This window comes from Triticum aestivum, chromosome 3B (assembly GCF_018294505.1).
Source record: "Triticum aestivum cultivar Chinese Spring chromosome 3B, IWGSC CS RefSeq v2.1, whole genome shotgun sequence".
In the NCBI taxonomy this organism is placed as follows: domain Eukaryota; kingdom Viridiplantae; phylum Streptophyta; class Magnoliopsida; order Poales; family Poaceae; genus Triticum; species Triticum aestivum.
Window position 1 is genome coordinate 802,438,458 of NC_057801.1, and position 22,752 is coordinate 802,461,209.

The window sequence follows — 22,752 nt, forward strand, 5'->3', positions numbered from 1 at the left end:
AATAGATGAATCTGAGATTATGTGATGCATATCGTATAATCATACCCATGAGGTGACATTGGAGTGTCTAGATGACATTAGGGTTTTGGTTGATTTGTGTCTTATGGTGTTATTCTAGTACGAACTCTAGGATAGATCGAACGGAAAGAATAGCTTCGTGTTATTTTACTACGGACTCTTAAATAGATCGATCAGAAATGATAACTTTGAGGTGGTTTCGTTCCCTACAATAATCTCTTCGTTTGTTCTTTGCTATTAGTGTCTTTGGAGTGACTCTTTGTTGCATGTTGAGGGATTGTTATATGATCTAATTATGTTATCATTGTTGAGAGAACTTGCATTAGTAAAAGTATGAACCCTAGGCCTTGTTTGTGCTCACTTTTATCATTAGTTACCTTGCTGTTTTTATATTTTCATATTACAAAAACCTATATCTACCATCCATATTGCACTTGTATCATCATCTCTTCGCCGAACTAGTGCACCTATAAGATTTACCATTGTATTGGGTGTGTTGGGGACACAAGAGACTCTTTGTTATTTGGTTGCAGGGTTGTTTGAGAGAGACCATCTTCATCCTATGCCTCCCACGGATTGATAAACCTTAGGTCATCCACTTGAGGAAAATTTGGTACTGTCGTACAAACCTCCGCACGTGGAGGCCCAACAACGTCTACAAGAAGAAGGTTATGTAGTAGACATCACACCACAACGCCAGACAGCGTCGACCTCCTGCGTGTGTCCATCGCCACACATCTGAGCCAAGCCTCCAATGCTCCATGCCGCTGAGAACCGCTACCATGAATATGTAGAAATAAACACCGCTCCACCGAAGAATCCATTCGCTGGTCCCTCGAGCCCGAGTGCAACTCAAAGAATGCCGCCCCCAAGGGGGGACGACACATGAATGCCGCTGTCGTCCGATCATCTGATCTAGGGTTTCCCCTGAAGGTATTGATTGGGGTTGGGAGCTTCACCTCGATGATGCCTTCATGAAGGAAATGATTATAAGCGCATCGTCATCATCGGCTCTGGTCAATGATCGAAGACCAAATTTCCATCCAGATCCGTCCCAAGAAATCCACCCGACAACCTGTGCACTGTCTCGACCGCCTTCAAAGCCTCAGATCTAGCCGCCTAGATCTGGCGACCAACCGCAATAGCAGTGCACCGTAGGAGCCCTAGCGCACCGGCCACTACCTCAATGCGCCACCATTGGAGCTTGGGAGGAGGGCTCCCACCCCACCTCGCCAAACCACTGGAGCCACCGAGATGGATCCCGCACGCCCACCACCGTCTTTGATCTGAACCAATCCGCGGCAAAACCACGAGATCGGCGATGCAGATCCGCCTTGGATAGGGACAGCACCATGCCATGGTGCCGCAGGAGGCCCGAGCTTCACCCGCTGCCACCGTCCAGCGCCGCCGCCCCGGGATCCAGCCTCCACCGATAGGTCAAGACGCCGGCCACCGCGACCAAGGCCGCCATGACACCGCTAGCCCATCGAACGGCCGGCGCCACCAGATCTTCCTCGGAGTCTAGCAGCTCCACCGCACCCGCCCAGCACCATGCCGCCGCCTTGAACCGTCGTGTAAGACACCGCACCGTCGTGACGCAGATCGAGGGAAAGCGCCCTGGCACCAAGGGTGACCCGCCTCACCGATCTGGCGCGGGGGGGAAGAGAAGAGAGCCTCTGCTGCCGCCATCAGCCGCCTGAGGCTTCGCCCGGCGACCTCCTCTAGCGGCGGTGGAGGGGAAGGGGAGGATGGACGTCCCCAGCGGCGGGGGCTAGGGTTTCCACCCAACCTCCCTAGCGGGAGGGCGACGAGGCTTGTGCTAAATCACATGTACATTATTGTGAAATATTTGAAGTGATCAGCATGTCCTATACACATTTTTTGCTAGTCCCTTGAAATATTATTGAATAACAGACAGAAAATGTAAATCCAAGTGAGTATAAAAGTCAGTGGGAAGCAAATCGACCTTGAGAACGATCTGTACATTTCTGGTACCCATTGTATTGCATCAGCAAATGCTTGGGAGGACCCAAGAAAATGGTCTGTAATCCTCCATTCCTGGCCCTTGGTAGTCGGCAGCAAGTTTATGCAAAGATCCATCAACCAAAGAATACTCGATACACTCACCAGGGACCCTAATGAAGTACAAGCAGTTCCTTCGAACTGACAGATGATCTGGACCAAGGCAACTAGCAAACTGAAGAATATTAAAGAACAAGCTACAACCACCCACTACAGGAAACTGCTAATTTGTCGTTTGTGAGTGGCTTTGCCGTCAGCTTTTCATCGGGGTAGACGGCAAAGAAAGTTTTGCAATCAACTGATGACGGCAAAGTATGCCTGACGGCAAATCTCTTCTTTGCCGTCTGTCCGCACGGTGGCTGACGGCAAATCTAGAGAAAGAAAGACGACAAAGAAAAAAATATGGCAAACCGGCTCTTCACCGTCTGTTGTTTTGCTGGGTGACGGCAAAGGGTGGACACGTGTCTAGTCTAACGGTCGGTAACGGTGCCCTAACTTTGATGTCTGTTTTTTGTCATCTGCTGACGGCAAAGTCAGTAGCTTTGCCGTTTGTGTTCAGCCCTGTTGACGGCGAACTAATAGAAAAAAAACTGGCACCGAGCCTTGCTTTGTCGTCTCCTTTTTGTCCCAACGACGGCAAATTAATGAAATTAAAAAAAAGAAACCCCCCCCCCACGCATCACTGTCTCGACTCGCTAGGTTATCTGCCGCCACCGCCCGTCCCCGGCTCCACCGCGCCGCCGCCCATCCCTCCCTCCACCGCGTGGCCGTAGCTGGTCCCCGCCTCCACCGCGCCGCCACAGCTGGCCCCGCCTCCGCCCCGCCGCCATCGGGGCCCTTGTCCACGGCGCCCCCCGCTAGTCCTCCTCCAATGGAGCGACCGCCACCGGGCAGTCCTCCCCTGCCCTAGCGCCAAGGCTGCCGTTGGCAGCACTAGCGCCGGCTCCCGCCTACGCATCCGCAGGTGCTGGTCGCCACCAAAGCAGGGCACCACCTCCCCCTCTACCCTCAGCCCCCTCTGCCCCACGCCACGGTGAGCACGCTCCTATTCTGGCATTCTATTTAATATTCCCAAACTAGATTAAAAAACCATGTGAGCCGTTGATCTAATAATTTTAATGGTTAATACAATAGTTCATCTGAATCTTTTCCTGTTACCGAACAAGTCTCAACACAACGTACTGTCACAAACTCAAAACATGGTATGCACTCATCAGTACTTCAAAGGTGAAGAATTTGCTTCAGAACAGGGAGGAGTACCTAGCATGTATACTCCATAAAGCAAGTTTGGATAATATGGCTGTTCTGCAAGGCAAAATTTCATTTTTGATTGATGCTCGTTAGGAAATTAAATGCTCAGCTTCTTGCTTATTTTATTTAGGTTAGATTTTGTTGAACTGCAAGATGATGTTGATGATGTTTTTATTAGATTGTTCTGCGAGTGCTTATGTTGGTTGTGCCGGTGCTTTTCATGTGCAGGGATTTTCTCTTCACCTCTAGGAGCATTGTCCGTCCTGTTGCCATTGCCATCGTCATTCGACTACCGCCTCTACGGTCTAGGGTTGAGCTTGACTGTCATCTCCTCCCCCTCCCCTATTTGCTTTGTTCCGGTCGTCATGCCGATGCCACTAGATTTTATTTTCATGTCAAGTCTCGTAACCTAGGCGTCTCCCATTCGAAAGGGTGGCATCTATAAATATGCGTGTCTTTGCATATTTATAACCGTCGTCCTTTCGAATTGTCCACGTTATCCATGGACAGCCCGAGCACGTGCAGACTGGGTTTCGTTTTCCGTGCTCTACTTCGGTCCTCGGCAAAATTTCATCAGCGCCACCTTGTTGTTCTCCGGGTGCACATTCTCTCGGCTTGTTATCAAGACATGTATCTGGAGAACAGCGGGGAGGTGCTGCCGAAATTTTGCCTCGGACCGGAGTAGAGCACGGGAAACGAACCCAATCTACACGTACTCGGGTGGGATTAGGACCCATCTTTACCTATTAGAGATAGGATTCAATCCATGAATGCCCGTTTCTCTTTTGTATGGTAAAAAATTAAAACGATGGCGTAAATAATATGATAATGGTAATTAGTTGTCTATCTAGTCTTAATTACAATACACATATCTTGATGAATATGAATTTGGTGCCCCTACTGTTAGTGCAAGTACAAATATGGATGATCGTGAGTGGATGTACACTGGCCACCCTAGTCAGGCTGGCATGACCACTGAATGGGTGACGAAGACCAATGAATTTGTAGAGGCAGCATTTGCTAGAGGCCAAAGAAAAAGTTGGTGCCCCTGCTTGAAGTGTGACAACGGCAGAGAACAGGCGAAGAAGACGATGTGTAAGCACCTGCAGAAGCATGGGTTTAAGCGTGGGTATACCCGGTGGACCCTTCATGGCGAGCCTGAACGTAGTAGAGAGGAGGTGGTGCGTCGGCGAACCGACAACAATGGTACCTGGATCGTTGACATCGTAGCTGACTTCAACGATGCACGTGAAGAGGGATCAGAAGAAGAATCAGAGGAGTCTGCGAGGGCCTTCTTAGAAATGCTGAGTTCCTCACAACAACCTCTTCACGACCACACAAACCAATGTCAGCTGGATGCCATTGCACAAGCAATGGCTATAAAGACCCAGTTCAACATGAGCAGAGATTGCTTTAATTCGATGGTGACATCTTGGGGTCGCTCTCTCCCCCAAGGTCACAAACTGGCTAAAAGCTGGTATGAAACGAAGAAAATCATTCGTGCACTTAAGATGCCCTATGAGCAGATACATGCTTGTCCAAACGGATGTGTCTTTTTTACGAAAGAGTATGCCGATGACAATTATTGCGCCAAGTGCAAAGCCTCTAGGTATGTCGAGAGAGACCTCGGTGATGGTACGAAGAAGCATAGCAAAGTCCCCGCAAATGTTCTTCGATATTTTCCAATCTTGCCAAGAATTCAACATCTTTACTTTAACGAAGATACAGCCAAACAGATGACATGGCACAAATATGGGATAAGACGCGACAAAGATGATCATGGGAGACCAATGTTGATACATCCGTCTTGTGCCCAAGCATGGAAGAGTTTCGATCGAATACATCATGAGAAAGGAAAAGAGGCAAAGAATGCATGAGTTGCCATCGGAATCGATGGGTTCAATCCGTTTGGTATGGTGTCAAAGACATATAGTTGTTGGCCCCTGTTTGTTATTCCCCTCAACCTCCCCCTGGCGCGCTAATGCAACGCAAGCACATGTTCCTGTCGTTGATAATTCCAGGGCCCAAGTATCCGGGGAAGAATATAAGTGTGTACATGCAACCACTAATAGATGAGTTGAAAGAAGCTTGGGTGAATGGGATACGGACATACGACGCTGCTAGCAAAAAGAACTTCACAATGCATGTTTGGTACCAGTACTCACATCATGACTTACCAGTGTATTCACTTTTCATGGGGTGGTCTGTGCATGGGAGGTTCCCATGCCCAATGTGCAAGGAAAGCATGCAGTGCCGTTGGTTGCAGCATGGTCGCAAGTATTCTTGCTTTGATTTTCATAGACAACATTTGTGTCCTGACCATCCATTCAGACAAGACAAGAAGAACTTCATGAAAGGTGAAGTCGTTGAACACTCGGCACCACCTGAGATGACGGGTGAACAAATTTGTGATCAACTAAATGCTCTCCAGCCTAATCCCAAACGTCCAGGGTATTTCTTGGGATATAATGAAGAACACGTGTGGACTCATAAGCCATGCTTATGGGATCTCCACTACTTTCACCAGCTCGAGCTTCCGCATAATATTGATGTAATGCACACTGAAAAGAATATCACCGAGGCCATTTTTGGCACGTTGTTCAACATTGCTGAGAAGACAAAGGATAATACTAAGGCTAGACTTGATGTAATGAAGCTATGTGATAGACCCGAACAAAACTTGCGACAACCCGAGGGCAAGAAAAGCTGGAGGACGCCAAAGGCGAAGGTTGTTCTTACTAGGGAACAAAAGAAGGAGATACTCATGTGGTTCAAAACTTTGGTGTTCCCTAATGGGTATGCAGCGAACCTTATGAGGGCAGTGAGTCTTGATAAATAGAAGCTCAACGGGATGAAGAGTCATGATTGGCACATATGGTTTGAGTGGTTAATGTCGGTGATGATTCGAGGCTATATCCCTGAGGATGACTGGGAAGTATTGGTAGAGCTTAGTTATTTCTTCCGTGTTCTTTGTGCTAAATAAGTATCTCCTACTATGATAGATGAGATGGAAGAACGGGCCCCCGAGTTGCTCTACAAGCTAGAGAAGATCTTTCCACCAGAATTCTTTAATCTGATGGAACATATGATTTTACACCTCCCTTCCGAGGCAAGAATGGGTGGCCCTGTGCAGAATCGTTGGTGCTATGGACTTGAGAGAATGCAGAAGACTCTTCGAGCTAAATGTAGAAATAAATGTAGAATTTAAGCCTCCATAGCCGAGAAATTCTTGGCGGAGGAGATTACAAACTTCACGACATCATGCTATGCGACCAATATTCCAGGCTTGCATAATGCAAAGTCTCGATACAATACTGGCGACCCTAAACATGAATCCAAGCTCAGCCTCTTCAAAGGACAACTCGGACCTGTGGGTGCTTCTCGTTCAATGAATTTGGACCCGAAAGAGTGGAAATCGCTTACGTTGTATATCCTCACCAACCTTCAAGAAGTGCGGTCGCACAATGAGTAAGTGTTGGTACATTATGTAACATTTACTCACATGTTTCTCTCTTAACTCCGCTTATTTCTCATTGGGCAGTGAATTCATTGCCCAATTCTTGAATGGAGGGGTCGAACGTGATTCACTCGAAGAGTATAAGCTTCTTGCTGGTGAAGGAGACGGCAATTATGGTTTCATTTCTTGGTTCAGAGAAAAGGTAAGGTATACTTCATGGAACACTTGAAGTTGGTATTACATGCGACTAATACACCTATCCTTCCCTCTTAAACTTGTAGGGTACGTCAATATTGGACAAAGAGTTGAAACAAGTTGCTAATGGGTTTGACTATAAGGTCGGTACATTTGATAAATACACCATCAATGGGTATCGCTTCCGCACACATGGGAACGAGGAACGTCAGGGTGTTCTAAAATCAAGAAACATGGGAGTGTTGGTTATTTGCAATGGAGTTGAGTAGTATGGAAGACTTGTTGAAATATACGAACTGCATTACTTTGGGGCAAATCCTCCAAAAGTCGTTGTCTTCAAATGCCCTTTGTTTGATCCAGAGAAGGTTAGGCGGAGGGATGATATTGGGCAAGTCGAAATTCGACAAGACAGCAAATTATAATGTGAAGATGTCTATATTGTGTCTCAACAGGCGACACAAGTTTTTTATCTCAAGTACACATGTCAAAAGAAGTACCATAAGTGTTGGGATGTCGTGTACGATGTGCCGCCACATGGTAAACATCCTTCCCCCCAGTGAAGAGGATTATGAACCTCACATCGACCCTGACACATATGATGGAGAATTCTTCCAAGAAGAACATGGGCCTAGAGGCCGTCTCAACATCCATCCACGCATGGAAGTACACATTGACAGTGAAGAAGAAGAAGTCGAAGAGGAAGAAGAAGAGGTTACGAACGTGGAAGACCTCTCAATGCTTGAATGGTTACGTCTAGGCATTGCCGATGAAGGTGACGATGACGGTCAACATGAGGATAACATCCTTGACGACACGTATGATACTGATGATGAGGCTAGAACTGACCTTGAAGAAGAGACGGATTGTGATCCAGATGATCCTGACTATTTTTAGTCGTAGTGTTGAACTGTAATGTTGATTGTGTACTAGTTGCTTTACCATGACCCAGATGACGATCTCAAACATGTTGTAATGTTGAATTTGTAATATTTTTGAACTTATTCTTATCTATTTTAAGTATAATGTAGTTTTTGTACTATAAGTGCTTGGTAATTCTCATTGCGTATGTTTTTTAACTTATGCTTATTTATTTGAACTATAATGTATTTGTACTACAATTGCATTGGTAATTCTCATTGCGACAATTGTTTGAACTTATGCTTATTTATTTAAACTATAATCTTGTATGTACTAATTGCTTTACTTTTTTTCATAGCAGGTGAGTGAAGCATGGTGGGCCCGCAAAGGAAAAAGCCCTCGCTCCCCCTAGCAAGATCTTTGCTTGGCAGTTTTATCGCCGATCCTCTGCCTTCCTCTCAACCTCAGGCACGTCGAGGAAGAGGAAAAGGTCGGGGAAGAGGTGCACGTGGAGCAAATGCTAAGAGAAACCCGGTTCAGCCTCCCTCGCCACCACCTGTCGTGGCATCGCCTGAGGATGAGAGGGTGGAGGACGAGCCGGTGTCTCACTCCCCTATGTCTGAGAGGGTGGAGGACGAGCCGATGTCTCACCCCCCCGTCTCTGAGAGGGTGGAGGACGAGCCGGTGTCTCATTCCCCCGTGTGTGAGAGGATGGAGGAAGAGCGGTTGTCATCGGAGGCCTCTGACGAGGAGGTCCCGACCTCTGACAAGGAGGCATCGACCTCTGCCGAGGAGCATGCTGGTTTCATCCAAGTAGAGGAGGGTCGGTCCATGTACCTACGTGGTTTCTCAAGCCTCCTGGAACGAGGGCTTCCTGTGGAGGAGAGGCCATGTATTGCTCCATGTGGAGAAACGTAACTAACTTTGGCTTCCCATTTTCTACTTTCAATGTATGCAACAATTGCTAATAGCTTTGGCTTCTCATTATGTAGCGGTTGGAAGAAAGCTGGAGCTAGCAGGGGAAAGTACCGACACGTGAACGGCGTCCTTGGGAGCCTCATTAAGGAGCATTACCCTGGCATGGTTACTTTGCCTAGGGAGGGCAAAGTTCCTGAGCCAGCACGGACATGGGACCATGTAAGTGCATCTAGTGCCCCTTAGTGATTTTGGTGTATTGAAGACTTATAGGTTAAGGGACTAATGCGTTTGTGAGTATACACAGGTCTATAAGTCTATGAGGAGTTTGATATTTACAGAGAAAGTTGACCCCTAAAAATGAAGTTCTTCAACTGAAGACTTTGATATTCTGAAGACTTTCTGAAGACTTTGAAAGTGAAGAAATTGGTGTGACCTTGAAGACTTGGTATTCATTTGTGGAACATGAAGCGTGAAGACTTTTGTTTTCGTAGTTTCATTTTCTCCTTCTTGAGTCATAGGAAACACCGTACTGTTAAAGGGGGTCGAGGAAATACTAAGGAAAAATTTCCATGTGATGCTCAACTCAAAATCCTACACCTACCAATCCCTTCGAGTGAAGCCTTTGGAAATCTCATACAGTTCAGTCACTTTCTTCAGTGACAGAGACGAAGTTCTTCTGGTCACTGATGAATTTGTTCTGACTGAGGAGTTAGGAATTCGTCGGTGTGAATTACCTACACAGTGAGGAACATGATAGCCCTGAGGAATTTGAGAGCCAAATTTCTGATCGTTGCTGTGCTGCGCGCCAGTTGTCCCAAAATATCTTATCCACCTAACGGTCATATCATTGAGGGGCATTTATGTCTTATCATGTCGGGCTGCTCCCTAGGCTATAAATAGCCGCCCCCGACAACCACTAGCTGGTTGGTTGCTCTGAGAGAACTTGACACTTGTCATTTGAGAGCAACCCATCATCCGAGGACTTTGAGCGAAAATCATCAAGTGAGGAAACCCAAAACCAAACCCCTACAAACCCAAAGTGATTGAGCATCACTGAAGAAATTGATCCTGCGTGGATCCGACGCTTGTTACCTTTGAAGACTGTGCTTCTTCCAGACGGTTAGTCGTCAAGGTCTAGAGCATCCAAGAGGAATTGTGGATTGCCGAGTGACCAAGTCTGTGAAGGTTTGGAAGTCGCCTGAAGACTTACCACGAGTGATTGGACGAGATTTGCGTGATCTTAGTTCAAGGAGAATACGGTGAGGACTGGGTCTCCTGAGCTGCGTGCTCAGAGACTGGGTGTCCGGGACTGCGTGTCCTCGAGTTTAAATACTCAGCCGCTCCAACCAGACGTACAACTGAGACAACAGTTGGAACTGGTCTACCAAATCATTGTCTTCACCAACCTAACTGGTTCTATTTCCTCAACCCCTTCATTTCCTCATTACTGTGTTGAGTGCTTGTTCATATCTGTGTTTGAAGACTTTGACTGAAGACTTTCTCAATTTCCTCAGTTCAATTTGTTCAGTCTGTTTGTCTTCATCTTGTGTTATCCTGTGATTACGCTTTCTGTACTCTGTGCTAGTCTTCATTTCATCATGATGACCATGCTTGTATTCTGTTATGCTTACTTCTGAGTACTTATTCCGCTGCTAATAGTTCTTCACTAAGGAATTTCCTCACCGGCAAATTCCTCAGTGAAGAATTCATAAAAATCGCCTATTCACCCCCCCCCCTCTAGTCGACATAACACACTTTCAATTGGTATCAGAGTGAGGTACTCCCTTGTTCTGTGTGATTTTGGTTTAACCGCCTGGAGTTTTAGTTATGTCGACCGCAGGTATGATCAAGGTCTCGGCTGGGTGTCCTACCTTTGATGGGACAGACTACCCCTACTGGAAAAACAAGATGCGAATGCATCTCGAGGCAATTGACAACGATCTCTGGTATGTTGTGGAAAATGGTGTTCCCTCTGTCACACCCTCACTGAACGCTACCGATGTGAAGAGATTCAAGCAACTCGATTCTCAAGCGAAGAATATCATATGTGGCCATCTGAGTAAAGGACAGTATGGAAGAGTGAGTGCTTTGGAAACTGCTAAGCTTATCTGGGATAGGCTGTCCAAAGTGAATGAAGGAGTCTCAACTCAGCGCGACTCTCGAGTTGATGTTCTTCGGAATCTCTTCAACCGCTTCAAAAGACTCGACAATGAAAATGTCCAACAAACCTTTGATCGCCTCACTGACATCTCAAATGAGCTTCAAGCCCTCGGTGCCACTGACATCACTGACCATGAGGTGGTGAAGAAACTATTGAGATCACTTGATTCCTCATTTTATACTCTGGGTCTGATGATACAAGAACGGGCTGACTACAGGTCTCTTGATCCTGCCGATATCCTCGAAAGGCTAAATACTCACGAGTTCCAGCTTGCTGAAAAGAGAGATCTCTATGGTTCGTGCTATGGCAAACCACGTGCCCTGAAGGCCAAGGTTGTGTCTGAGTCTGAATGTGAGGACTCTGGTAGTAGCCTTGGTGATCCTGAAGAATTGAGCCAGGAGCTAGCACTGCTTGTGAAGAAATTCCAGAAGTTCTCAAGACGTGGTCGCTTTGGAAAATCCTCAAGAAGCAGTGATTCCTCATCAAGTGACTATAAGAGAAGGCTGTGCCACAAATGCAAGAAACCTGGTCATTATATTCAAGATTGTCCTCAGTGGGAAAAGGAATTGAAGAAGAAGAAATACAAAGATTACAGTTCTGATGATGCGAAGAAGAAGAAGAAATCGTCAAAATCCTCATCATCAAAATCCTCGAAGTCTTAATCTCACAAGAAGAGCAGCTCCAAGAAGGCTCGGGCATTCATTGGCAAGGAAATGGACTCTGAAGCTGAATCTGAGGAAAATGAGGAAGAGGAGGAGTCTGAAGAATCTGAATCTGGTGTGGCGAGTCTGGCCTTCGCTACTGCTTTCGTTAGCAAGTCCATCTTCAACACTGAAGAAACTGACCCCACTGACAAGCCTTATGAAGATAATGATGACTACGCTCCCACCTATTGCTTCATGGCAAAAGGTGCAAAGGTACTCAAATACACCTCCTCTGAATCTAGTGAAAATGAATCTAATGAGAATCTCAAGCCCAGCTACTCTAAACTTGCTAAGATTGCTGTAAAACAACAAAGGGCTTTTGAAAAGGTTCAAAACATGCTAGACAAAAGTGATGACATGTTAGGTAAAGAAATGGATCGCACTAAAGCCCTGACTGAAAATCTTCAGAGACTTCAGTCTAGGTTTGATAACCTTCAAAGTCATCATAACACTCTCTTATCTGATCATGAGAAACTTTCTTATGAATTTCTTCAAAGAAAGCAAGATCTTGAGAAGCTAAGAGTGAGTTATGAAGATCTTCTGAAGGAGCGCGATTCATTACTAGCTCAACAAATCAGCGCTACTCAAGAAGAATTTGTTCCTCCATGCTTAAAGTGCATTGAACGTGAATCTGCTAATTCTTCACCTGAATGTTCAAATGCTTCAACTGTTACAAATTCTTCACCTGCCTCTGCTATCACTAATTCCTCATCTGAGGACATTGCTAGTATCACTAACGATGCAGGGCTGAAGGAATTGTACACAACAGGCATGTACAAAAGCCTCAAAGGGCATCAGATCTTTGTGATGTGCTCAAAAAGCAGATCCTCAATAGAAACCCTAGGAAAGAGGGTATTTCTTTTGAGAGGAAACTCAATGCTGATGGAACATATTGGAAACCTGAGCAGTACCCCAAAACCTCATGGGTTGCTGCAAAGGGACCTCCAGTTGATCCATCTAACTTATCTGGCTTTACATGTGAATCTTCTCATTCTTCTGATGAGTCATTTGACTCCAACTATAAACTGTTCAAAAATCAGAATGGTGAAGTATTTGCTAGATATGTTGGGACTAACTGCAGGAACGGTTCACCTATGAAGAAAATCTGGGTTCCCAAAAGTTATGTTGAAAGTCTTCAGGTAAATTTCCTCATGACACCACCTGTGAAGAACAGGAATCCTAGATCAAACTCTTCATATGGACCTAATTCTTCATATGGATCCAAGTCCTCATATGGACCAAATTCCTCACGTGGATCAAATTCCTCAAATGGATCAAAGTCCTCATATGATAATCATTGTGCTAACAACTCTGTTTCGCAGGGTAGAGCTAAGGGCTATGAATATGCACATTATTCTTCAAATCATTATGTTCATAAGTCCTCGAAGAATTTCTATGCCTATTCATATGCTTACCCTAACCCCTCTTATGTGAAACGAAATGGTTTGGCCTCTATGCCACCATTCTCTTATGGTGCTCGCAGAGTGATGAACTCTTTGCCACCCCTTCAGATGTGGGTGGTGAAGAAAAAGAACTAAACTCTTCTGCAGGGTCAGGTCTCCAGACGTGCTTAACGTCTGAAGAATTTGCTGGGGACCTGACAAAATTGCCTGAAAGGATGCAGGCTAATCATGATGAAATGAACTTCCATTTCACACGTCCTCACACTGCTATATCTGTTTAATGCTTGATGAAATTCATCTGATGAACTTGATATCATATTCTTCATTGATGAAGCATATGAGATTGTAAGTTACACTAATTCATCTGCAGGATGATCAACCCAAAACCACTGAATGGGTCCTCGATAGTGGATGTACAAATCACATGACTGGTGACAAGAATCTTTTGATGGATGCTCCCTTATCACCGTCACATCTAAAGCATATCATCTTTGCTGACAAAGGCAAAAGTCAGGTATTGGGTCTTGGTAAGGTTGCGATCTCTAAGGATAAACACATGGACAAAGTCATGCTTGTTGAGTCCTTAGGATACAACCTCATGTCAGTCTCAATGCTTTGTGATCTTGATATGGTTGTTGTCTTTGGCAAGTATCACTGTGTTGTGATTATGGAAGCTGACAATTCTAAAGTCTTCGAAGGCTTTAGGAGAGGAGACTTGTATATTGTTGATTTCTCTACAGGACCACAACCAGCCGTGTGTCTACTTGCAAAAGCTTCAGAAGGATGGCTATGGCATCGACGACTTGGTCACGCAGGCATGAGGAATTTGCACACGCTTGCGAAGAAGAAGCATGTCATTGGCATTGAGAATGTCAAATTCCTCAAGGATCACTTATGCGGAGCCTGTGAAGCTGGAAAAATGACCAAGGCCAAGTATCCAGCGAAGACTATCATGACCACTACTCGTCCATTCGAATTGCTTCACATGGACCTATTCGGACCTAATCATTACTCTGCAGTCACTAATGCTGCATCTCTATATGGTTTTGTCATTGTTGATGATTACTCTCGATATACATGGGTACACATTGTTACTTACAAACATGAAGTGCAGGAAGTCTTCAAACGATTTTCCTCGAGGGCTTCAACCAACTTTGGTGTGAAGATCAAGCACATCAAAAGTGACAATGGAACTGAGTTCAAGAATTCCGGTCTTGATGACTATCTTGATGAACTTGGTATTACTCGTGAGTTATCTGCTCCCTATACTCCTCAGCAAAATGGCGTCGTGGAGCGCAAGAACAGAACTCTTGTTGAGATGGCTCGCACTATGCTTGATGAATACAAAACGCCTCATCATTTTTGGATTGATGCAATTGATACTGCATGCCACATCATCAACAGAGTATATCTTCACAAATTCTTCAAGAAGACGGCCTATGAACTCCTCACTGACAAGAAACCCAATGTGAGTTATTTCAAAGTCTTCGGTGCTAAATGCTGGATTAGAGATCCTCACCACAATTCTAAATTTGCACCGAAAGCACATGAAGGTTTTGTGCTTAGTTACGGAAAGGACTCGCACACCTACAGAGTCTTCAACAATGCTCTTCACAAGGTTGTTGAAACTGTAGATGTGCGGTTCGATTAAACTAAGGACTCGCAGAGAGAGCACCTACCTTCTGTGTTAGATGAACCAGCACCTGAGGATTCTATCAAGTTCAAGGCAACTGAGGATGTCATTCCTACTGAAGAATTTGCTGAAGAATTCATTCCAGTACGCAAAGAACGTCGAGCTGATGCACCTCAAGACAATGCTGAAGACAATGGTGCTGAGGAAAATGATCAAATACCTCGACGACAACCAACTCATCCTCGCGTTGCAAAAGAAGTTCAAGTTGACAAGATCATCGATGACATTGAAGAGCCAGGTCCTCTCACACGCTCAAAAGCTTCACATTTATCTAACTTTTGTGGGCACTATGCTTTTGTATCTATCACAGAGCCCACTAAGGTAGATGAAGCATTGCTGGAGCCGGAGTGGATTTAGGCTATGCAAGAAGAATTACATCAGTTCGAGCTCAACAATGTCTGGGAACTGGTCAAACGTCCAGATCCCTGCAAGCATAATATCATTGGCACAAAGTGGATCTACCGCAACAAGCAAGATGAAAATGGCCTTGTGGTGAAGAATAAGGCACGACTGGTAGCTCAAGGCTACACACAGGTTGAAGGAATTGATTTCGATGAAACTTTTGCACATGTTGCTAGACTTGAGGCTATTCGCATATTACTTGCTTATGCAAACCATCATGATATCATCTTATATCAAATGGATGTGAAAAGTGCATTCCTCAATGGTAAGCTTGAGGAAGAAGTATATGTTGCTCAACCCCCAGGTTTTGAAGATCCAAAGAGTCCTGACAAAGTCTTCAGACTCAATAAGGCCCTCTATGGCCTCAAGCAAGCCCCTCGGGCGTGGTATGATACATTGAAGGAATTCTTCGTGAAGAATGGCTTCACACCCGGTTCACTCGACCCTACTCTCTTTACTAAATCTTATGATGGTGAACTGTTTGTGTGCCAAATATATGTTGATGATATTATCTTTGGCTGTACTAACCAACGTTATAGTGATGAATTTGCATATATGATGAGTGAAGAATATCAAATGTCTATGATGGGAGAGTTGAAATTCTTCTTAGGTCTTCAAATTCGTCAACAGCGCAATGGCATATTCATATCTCAGGAGAAATACCTCAAAGATGTACTGAGGAAATTCGGCATGCAAGATTGCAAAGGCGTCAAAATTCCTATGCCCACAAATGGCCATCTATGCACTGATGAAAATGGTATTGACTTTGATCACAAGGTATACCTGTGACACTCCAAAATTTTAATTTGGTTTTTATCAAAAACTTTGTGGTTTTTGAAAAGAGGCCATTTATTTTTTTATTTTTATTTTCAGACAAACCTTCCTCTTAAAAACTTCCTTTTCTTTGGCAAGGTTTTTATTTTTATTCAAGCTATGGTGTTTGATCTTTTGAAACTTCTTCTCTGTTGGTTCCCTCTCAAATCTATTTTTGGGAGTTTAATATTTTTCTTTTAAAAAGAAACTCTATGAAAAACTTGGGATTTTCATATCTTGGAAACCACCCATGACTTGGCATTTTTGCCCATGTGGTAAAACCCCTCCAAAACCTCACCTCCTCCTTGTAATCAACCTAAGTTCTCTGTCCCAACTAATCCAAGCAAGTTTTGGATTTTATTCTAATTATTTTTCCCCTCAAATCATTTCTGAAAATTATTTGGAGCCTGAGTGATTTTCAAAGCAAGTACCCTTTTGCATTTGAGTTTTGACCTCAAACCAACTCTCCTGGATAGTCCTTTGTACCCACAACCCAGAACCATCTTGATCCACTCCTTCTCTTTTCAAATTTTTCAAAATTCAGTCTCTGCAAGTTTGGACCAGATTTGCCAAATTTGATGAAATTCATATCTACATTCCTCCAAAAATTCCACCAAAAATCAGGCAGCCTAGTGGAGCAATGAGTAGCCACTCCACCAAAAATCAGCTCAAGGAAAAATCCCCAGAGGCCAAAAACATTCTGTCGAACACCTGAGCTGCACTGTTCCTTTGCCAGTTCAGAAAGTTCAGAGATTCAGTTATTTTTTTCCTTCGTCAGACTCGGTCACGCGGCCACAGTGCGCCCTGGCGCGTTGCACGCAGCCTCTTCTCCCTGGCCAGCACCCCGCACGCACGCTTGGCCGATTCCTGGCGTCGGTAGCAACGAGCCTCGCCGGCGTTGGAAGCTTCTGCGGTGGCTGCACCTTCCGTGGCGGCCAACAAGGGCCCGAGCCCTCTCGCCACGCCACCCGGCGCCGCCCAACACCCCCTGGCTCTCCGCGTGTCCCTGCCATGCCAGCGCACGCCCGTGGCACCGTCGCCGTGGCCCGGCAAGCACGGAACGTGCTCCCTGCCGCCGACGGGCCGCACCACTCCCGTTCCGTCGAGCTCGCCCATAGCACCAAATCCCAGCCGGATTAGCACCTAAATGGAACCGGTGGACCTCAACGGCGATGCCCAAGCCCCTAATCCCACTGCCCAACCACAGCACCGCCGTAATCACTCGCCGGAGACCCCCGTTCACGGCAACCACCTCGGGCCGCCTATAAAAAGGGCCCCCGAGCTCACCCTCGTGCACGCATCATCACCACTCCTCACCAACGCCCCGCCAGGCCACTAGGAGGACCTCGAGGAGGTCTCCTCCCCCAACTCCGGCCGCCCCGATACGCCTCGGCCTAAACCACGATTAGCTCCGGTGAGGCCATCTCCGGCGCTCTAACCCCGTCAATTACTCCCTCTAGCTACCAGGAGCCTAACCCCCTCCTCAATTTGATCTCTGCAGCCCTCTCCGACAAGTCCCTCGACCACCCGAGCCGCCGTCCACCGGAGCAAAGCTCGCCGTCGACGTGGTACTCGCCGGCGACCACCACCACCACCAACCGACGCGAAATGGCGCCCTGAACACGGAGGTACCCTCCGATCCCCCTACCTCGCCGTGGATCGCCGCCGGCGACCACCGCGGCTCTCGGGCGCCGACGAGCTTCGTTTCCCCCTTTTTGAAAGTTCAAACCTGACAGGCGGGACCCGCTGTCAGCCTCTCTGTCCTTTCTAAACGAAGCGTTTTCTGAAAACGCCTTCTGCCAAATGCGCTTTCCCTTTGGGCTGGCGTAGTTTCTGCCGAAGCGTTTTCTGTTTTTATAAGCTAGCCCCTAGAAATCTTCTGTTTCATTACAGATGAGTCCCTGGACAAAAACCCTTATAACTTTTAAAAAGAAAAGTATTTTTGATTGATTCTTTTTCTGTTCTCTTTAAAATTTTGTCTAGTTTTTTATCAGATTTATTTGAAAAATATTTGGAATACTTTTTGTGCACCCCTTGGTATTTACGATAGTGCATATATTTTCTTTATACCGTAGATACCGAAGGAGGTGACGAAGCCGCGAACTTCACTGAGCTAGGCTCCGACTACTCTGAACCAGGCAAGCATGTTTGAAATTTTGATATGATGAGTGTCTTGGCATGTTTTGCATTTAGTTAGTTTCATGGCATGTTGAGAAGCATATCGATGAACGTTATTTTATGCAATGTTGAGGTAAGTGAGCTCGATGATCCATAAGTGGATGGATGTGAGTATGAATGGCCATGTGTTGGCATGAGGATGGGTAAGATGGCAGTGTCGTAGCATGCCAGTCTTATGCCAGACTATGTGACTTCAGTGTCAAACCGTATCGGTCCAGTTCCTCTCATTTCCTTCCCTGTACTACCACATGTTTTCCGCGAGGAATATGGTTTAGTAAGTTGCAAACCGCTTTTCTGGTACACACCAAAAGGAGAGGCCGTGATGATGGTTCCATGGCCCTGGATTAAAGCCAGTCATCCGGTCAGGGGGCATGGGTGTTTCCGGTTGGGACCGAGAGGGGGGCACCCCTTAGAGCGCGCGTATATAAATTTGATCCCATGCTATTCGAGATTGTGATCTCCCCGTCTCAAAAGTTTTTCTTGGACGATGTCTAGGGTGATTCCTAGCGTCGAGAGGTAGGATGGGTGTGTACTGGTTAGCTGTGTTTTCTTCCGAAATTCCGTAAACGGAACTAGTCCTTCGTGACTACGGAAATCCGTTGGCTGTGGGAAAAATTTTGTACAAACTCTGCAGAGTCATATATTTCCCCAAATCATCTATTCCATGTCCTAGATCGATATTATCTTATCCTGATCAAATGTCAGTTCTGATGACAGAGACTCCGGTGAATCGCATGAGTGCTAAGTCCGGTTAAATGATTATTCCTGTGGATGGACTAACCCATTTATTCTCATGAATTGAACATTTATTATGAGTATTATTTCCTTGCGAATTAAAGCCCTTTCTGTGATGTCGCCCCGACGTCCGACTGTGGCATTTCTTTTAAAGCCCTTTCTGTGATGTCGCCCCGACGTCCGACTGTGGCATTTTTTAAAGCCCTTTCTATGATGTCGCCCCGACGTCCAACTGTGGCATTTCTTTTAAAGCCCTTTCTGTGATGTCGCCCCGACGTCCGACTGTGGTATTTCTTTTAAAGCCCTTTATGTGGTGTCGCTAATACGCCCGACTGTGGCATCATTTCCTTATATTTATTTATTCACCTTTCGAGGCGTCGCTTCACACACCCGATCGGTAGTCATTTATGTCTTGTTGGGATTTCAGGCGGACTACCGCCGTTTCCCTTTTACTTACCTTGTTATGCTAATTTTTGAATGTACATTGGTGAATTATTCATGACGCATCCATGCATGCATTTGTTATATCTTACGTCCGAACTGTCTTGCGAGTACTTTCAAAGTACTCACTGGCTTGTTGATTTGGCCAGATGCTGACGAAGGTGATCTCATGGATGAAGAGTTTGATAGCGAGTCCGACACCTAGAGGAGTCCCAGTCAGTCTCGTGCGACCCTGGATTTGGTCACTGTATTATATCCGCTTCCGCTACCAAATAAATTCATCGAGCCTCACCTCGATGCTCGATGAGACGACAGACGTGGAGTCTTGTATCTCTCTCCCCGCTGTGTTTCTGCACCACTGCCCTATCCTCGAGTCAGTAGTATGCCTCCACACCACTGTGTCATGTCCGCCATTATGTATAATTATTGGCGTGCTTGTAATAATTTGGTTGAGCAACCGTAGTTCGACCCTGTAATATATTTTATGCTACTGGCTTATTGTATCAAGAATCTGTCTACCAGTGAGGAGGATTTCTCTCATACTGGACTCAAAAGATTGGTTTCTCAATAAATATTTTTATTGGAAAACCGGTCGTGACAAGCTTGGTACCAGAGCCAGGCTGACAGTAGGAAGCCACTAGGTGCGATCGCTAATTGGTTATTAGCATGATAGAGCTAATTTATATTTTTGCAATTGTAGTCATTTTCTGTCAGTCAGCATAAATTTATGATCTGACCATGCAGAATTTTTGCCTACTTTTGTAGATGGCCGACAACAGCTTCGAGTCTCAGACCTTCGCCAACGTGCCCGATGGGTTCGTCAAGCTTCTTTCCTTCATCGTTCAGGTCGTGATGGGGCCATCTGTGCGCCCAGTCTTCACACTCTGCCAGCACCGAGTCAACGACAGTCTGACCATGCACCAGGCCGCGGTGCAGTTCAAGGGAGGGCGTGGTGAGTTACGCCGCTTCCGGTTCGTTGGAAGAGCCATGCCTATGGAGAGGCATGCTATGCAGATGGCAGCCCGCGAGGCGATAGCTCGTCTCAGGGATGTCCTCCCCGTGATGAAGACTCGTCGTTACCGTTATCTTCCGTGCCATGTGCCTTACACCTGTCACTACGCATACTCCTGCCCCAGAGGAGAACGAGACGAGGCTTTTGAGATGCTCATTGAGTATCTCCGGGCCCTGGAGGCAGCCTTTAACAACCTGGTGGACGACTTCGTAGCTACCCGCATGGACTCAGTCCATGGCTGTACCGCCAACAGGAGGGAGCTCCTACCCATCGCACCGCTACTGACTTTGGTCTCGTCCTCAGCATCTTATACGCCTACTCGTCGCCTGCCTTCTACCGAAGAATTCAACCAAGTCATTGCGCCCACCCCAGCGCGCACTGCACCACCCTTCGCACCCACTCCTGTACGTATAGCTCCGCCCCTGGCAACCGCTCCGTCCACTCTGCGCAACACTACACGTATGGAGCCCATTAGCAAGGAGGAAGTCGAGTCCCCAACCTCGCTACGCCTCGCCCTCGGCAGGGCAAAGGAGGTCGTCAACATCTCTGCCTGAGTACGCCTAGCTGCCATGTAATGTACCGCTTTGTAAGATATGTACATAGGTTGTGAGAAGTAGCCTGTTTGCGCATCATGTAGGATCTGGAGAAGTGCACTAGCCTAAATAACATGTCAGGATTATGTATGCATATCCTGAGTGATGTATTGTATAATTACCGCCCGCGTGTAAGATATGTAATGAGCAGTCCTTCTCCGTGCGCAAGTCGATTTGTTTTTCTTAAGTAAGCTGGGTTATTTAGTTTTATTTGCCACATTTATGCAAAAAAAAATTTGGATTTGTTTTTGTGACTCTTTCCGCTTTTCTTATGGGTTTTACAAATATATACCCAGAGTGAAAAATGTCTCGTCCTTGGACTCGCTCCATGCCAATTCCACCAGAGGAAAATTTTGATGCACAAACCAGCAACGAGTTCACTCAGGGACAGTCAAGCCAACAGGGCAGTGAATCGGCACTTTCACAAATGTGCCGCCTTTATGAACAGAGTCAGCAACAACATCGTGAAATGATGAACCAAGTCATCAACATGGGAAATCACCATGGACAGTATCAGCAGCATTCCAAGTTATCTGAGCTACAGAAGACACGTCCTCAAACATTTTCTCACACTGACAAACCTCTTGAAGCTGAGGACTGGCTTCGAGATATGGAGAGAAAATTAATTATTGCACAATGTTCAGACCCCGAAAAGGTATTGTATGCTCCGCACTATCTCACAGGAGCAGCCGCATCGTGGTGGGAGAATTTTCTGCACATGCATCCCAACGAAAATGACATAACCTGGGATGATTTCAAGGAAGGTTTCCGTGGTGCACACATTCCTAAGAGTATTATGAAAATCAAGAAGAGAGAGTTCGATGACCTCAAACAAAGGAACATGACAGTGTCAGATTACAACAGTCAATTTACTCTATTGTCCCGCTACGCCAATGAAGAGCGTATGACTGAAATCAAGAAGATGGAGAAATTCCTTGACGGTCTGGCGCCCGTGCTTAAATGCCAACTGGTCATGCACACTTTTCCTGATTTTAAAACACTGGCGGACAAAGCCATTACTCTGGAAAATGAGAGACGCAGTCTGGAAGATATCCACAAGCGAAAAAGGGACCAGACTAACCATGCTCGCAATCACCGAAGCAGGACAGATTTTCAAAAGGGTGGGACACACAAATCCTCATCCAATGTCTCACGCCCAATCAAGAATTTTCATGCAAGGGACAAAGAATTCACCTATCGCCCCGGCGTTACTTGTTACGCTTGTGGAGAAGAAGGGCACTATGCCAAACAGTGCCCCAAGCCAAGGAACTCAACCCCAAAGCCGAACAACAGCGGCAACAATTCCGCGCCCAAGCAAAACAATTTCAATCCCAACAATAACCACAGGAAGGGTCATCTGAATCACGTAACCAAAGAGGAGGCACAAAATGCTCCGGATATCGTACTCGGTACGTTTCCTGTCAACACAATACCTGCAATGGTTTTGTTTGATTCTGGAGCTTCTCACTCTTTCATTTCGAAAAGTTTTTCTTTGCAAAATAATTTTTCGATGCTTCCCTTGGAGAAATCCATGACCATCAAGTCCCCTGGGATTCAACAAGTTACTCAGAATTACTGTCAGAATGTGGTCATTGAGTTCGAAGGATTGGAGTTTCACGCAAATCTTATTGTGTTGGAAAATAAAGGACTGGATGTCATCCTAGGGATGGATTGGCTAACCACCAACAAGGGGTTTATCGACTATTTCAATAGGACCGTGATCCTCACACACCACCAAGGGAAGACAATTAGAGTATCAGCCAAGGAAGGAAAAATACCCCGGCAACCGAGATTGAATAAGGTGGACGTTTCTGAGCTAAACAAGGTTCCAGTAGTGTGTGAATTTCCAGATGTATTCCCTGAAGAACTACCAGGCATGCCACCAGACCGAGAAATAG

The 22,752-nt window shown here is 46.0% G+C and overlaps 1 pseudogene; it reads right to left on the reverse strand.

The window, feature by feature from the left end:
* Positions 1 to 2,026: 2,026 nt before the first annotated feature.
* The window catches only part of LOC123067958 (uncharacterized), a 43,584-nt pseudogene continuing 22,858 nt past the window's right edge, over positions 2,027 to 22,752 (reverse strand).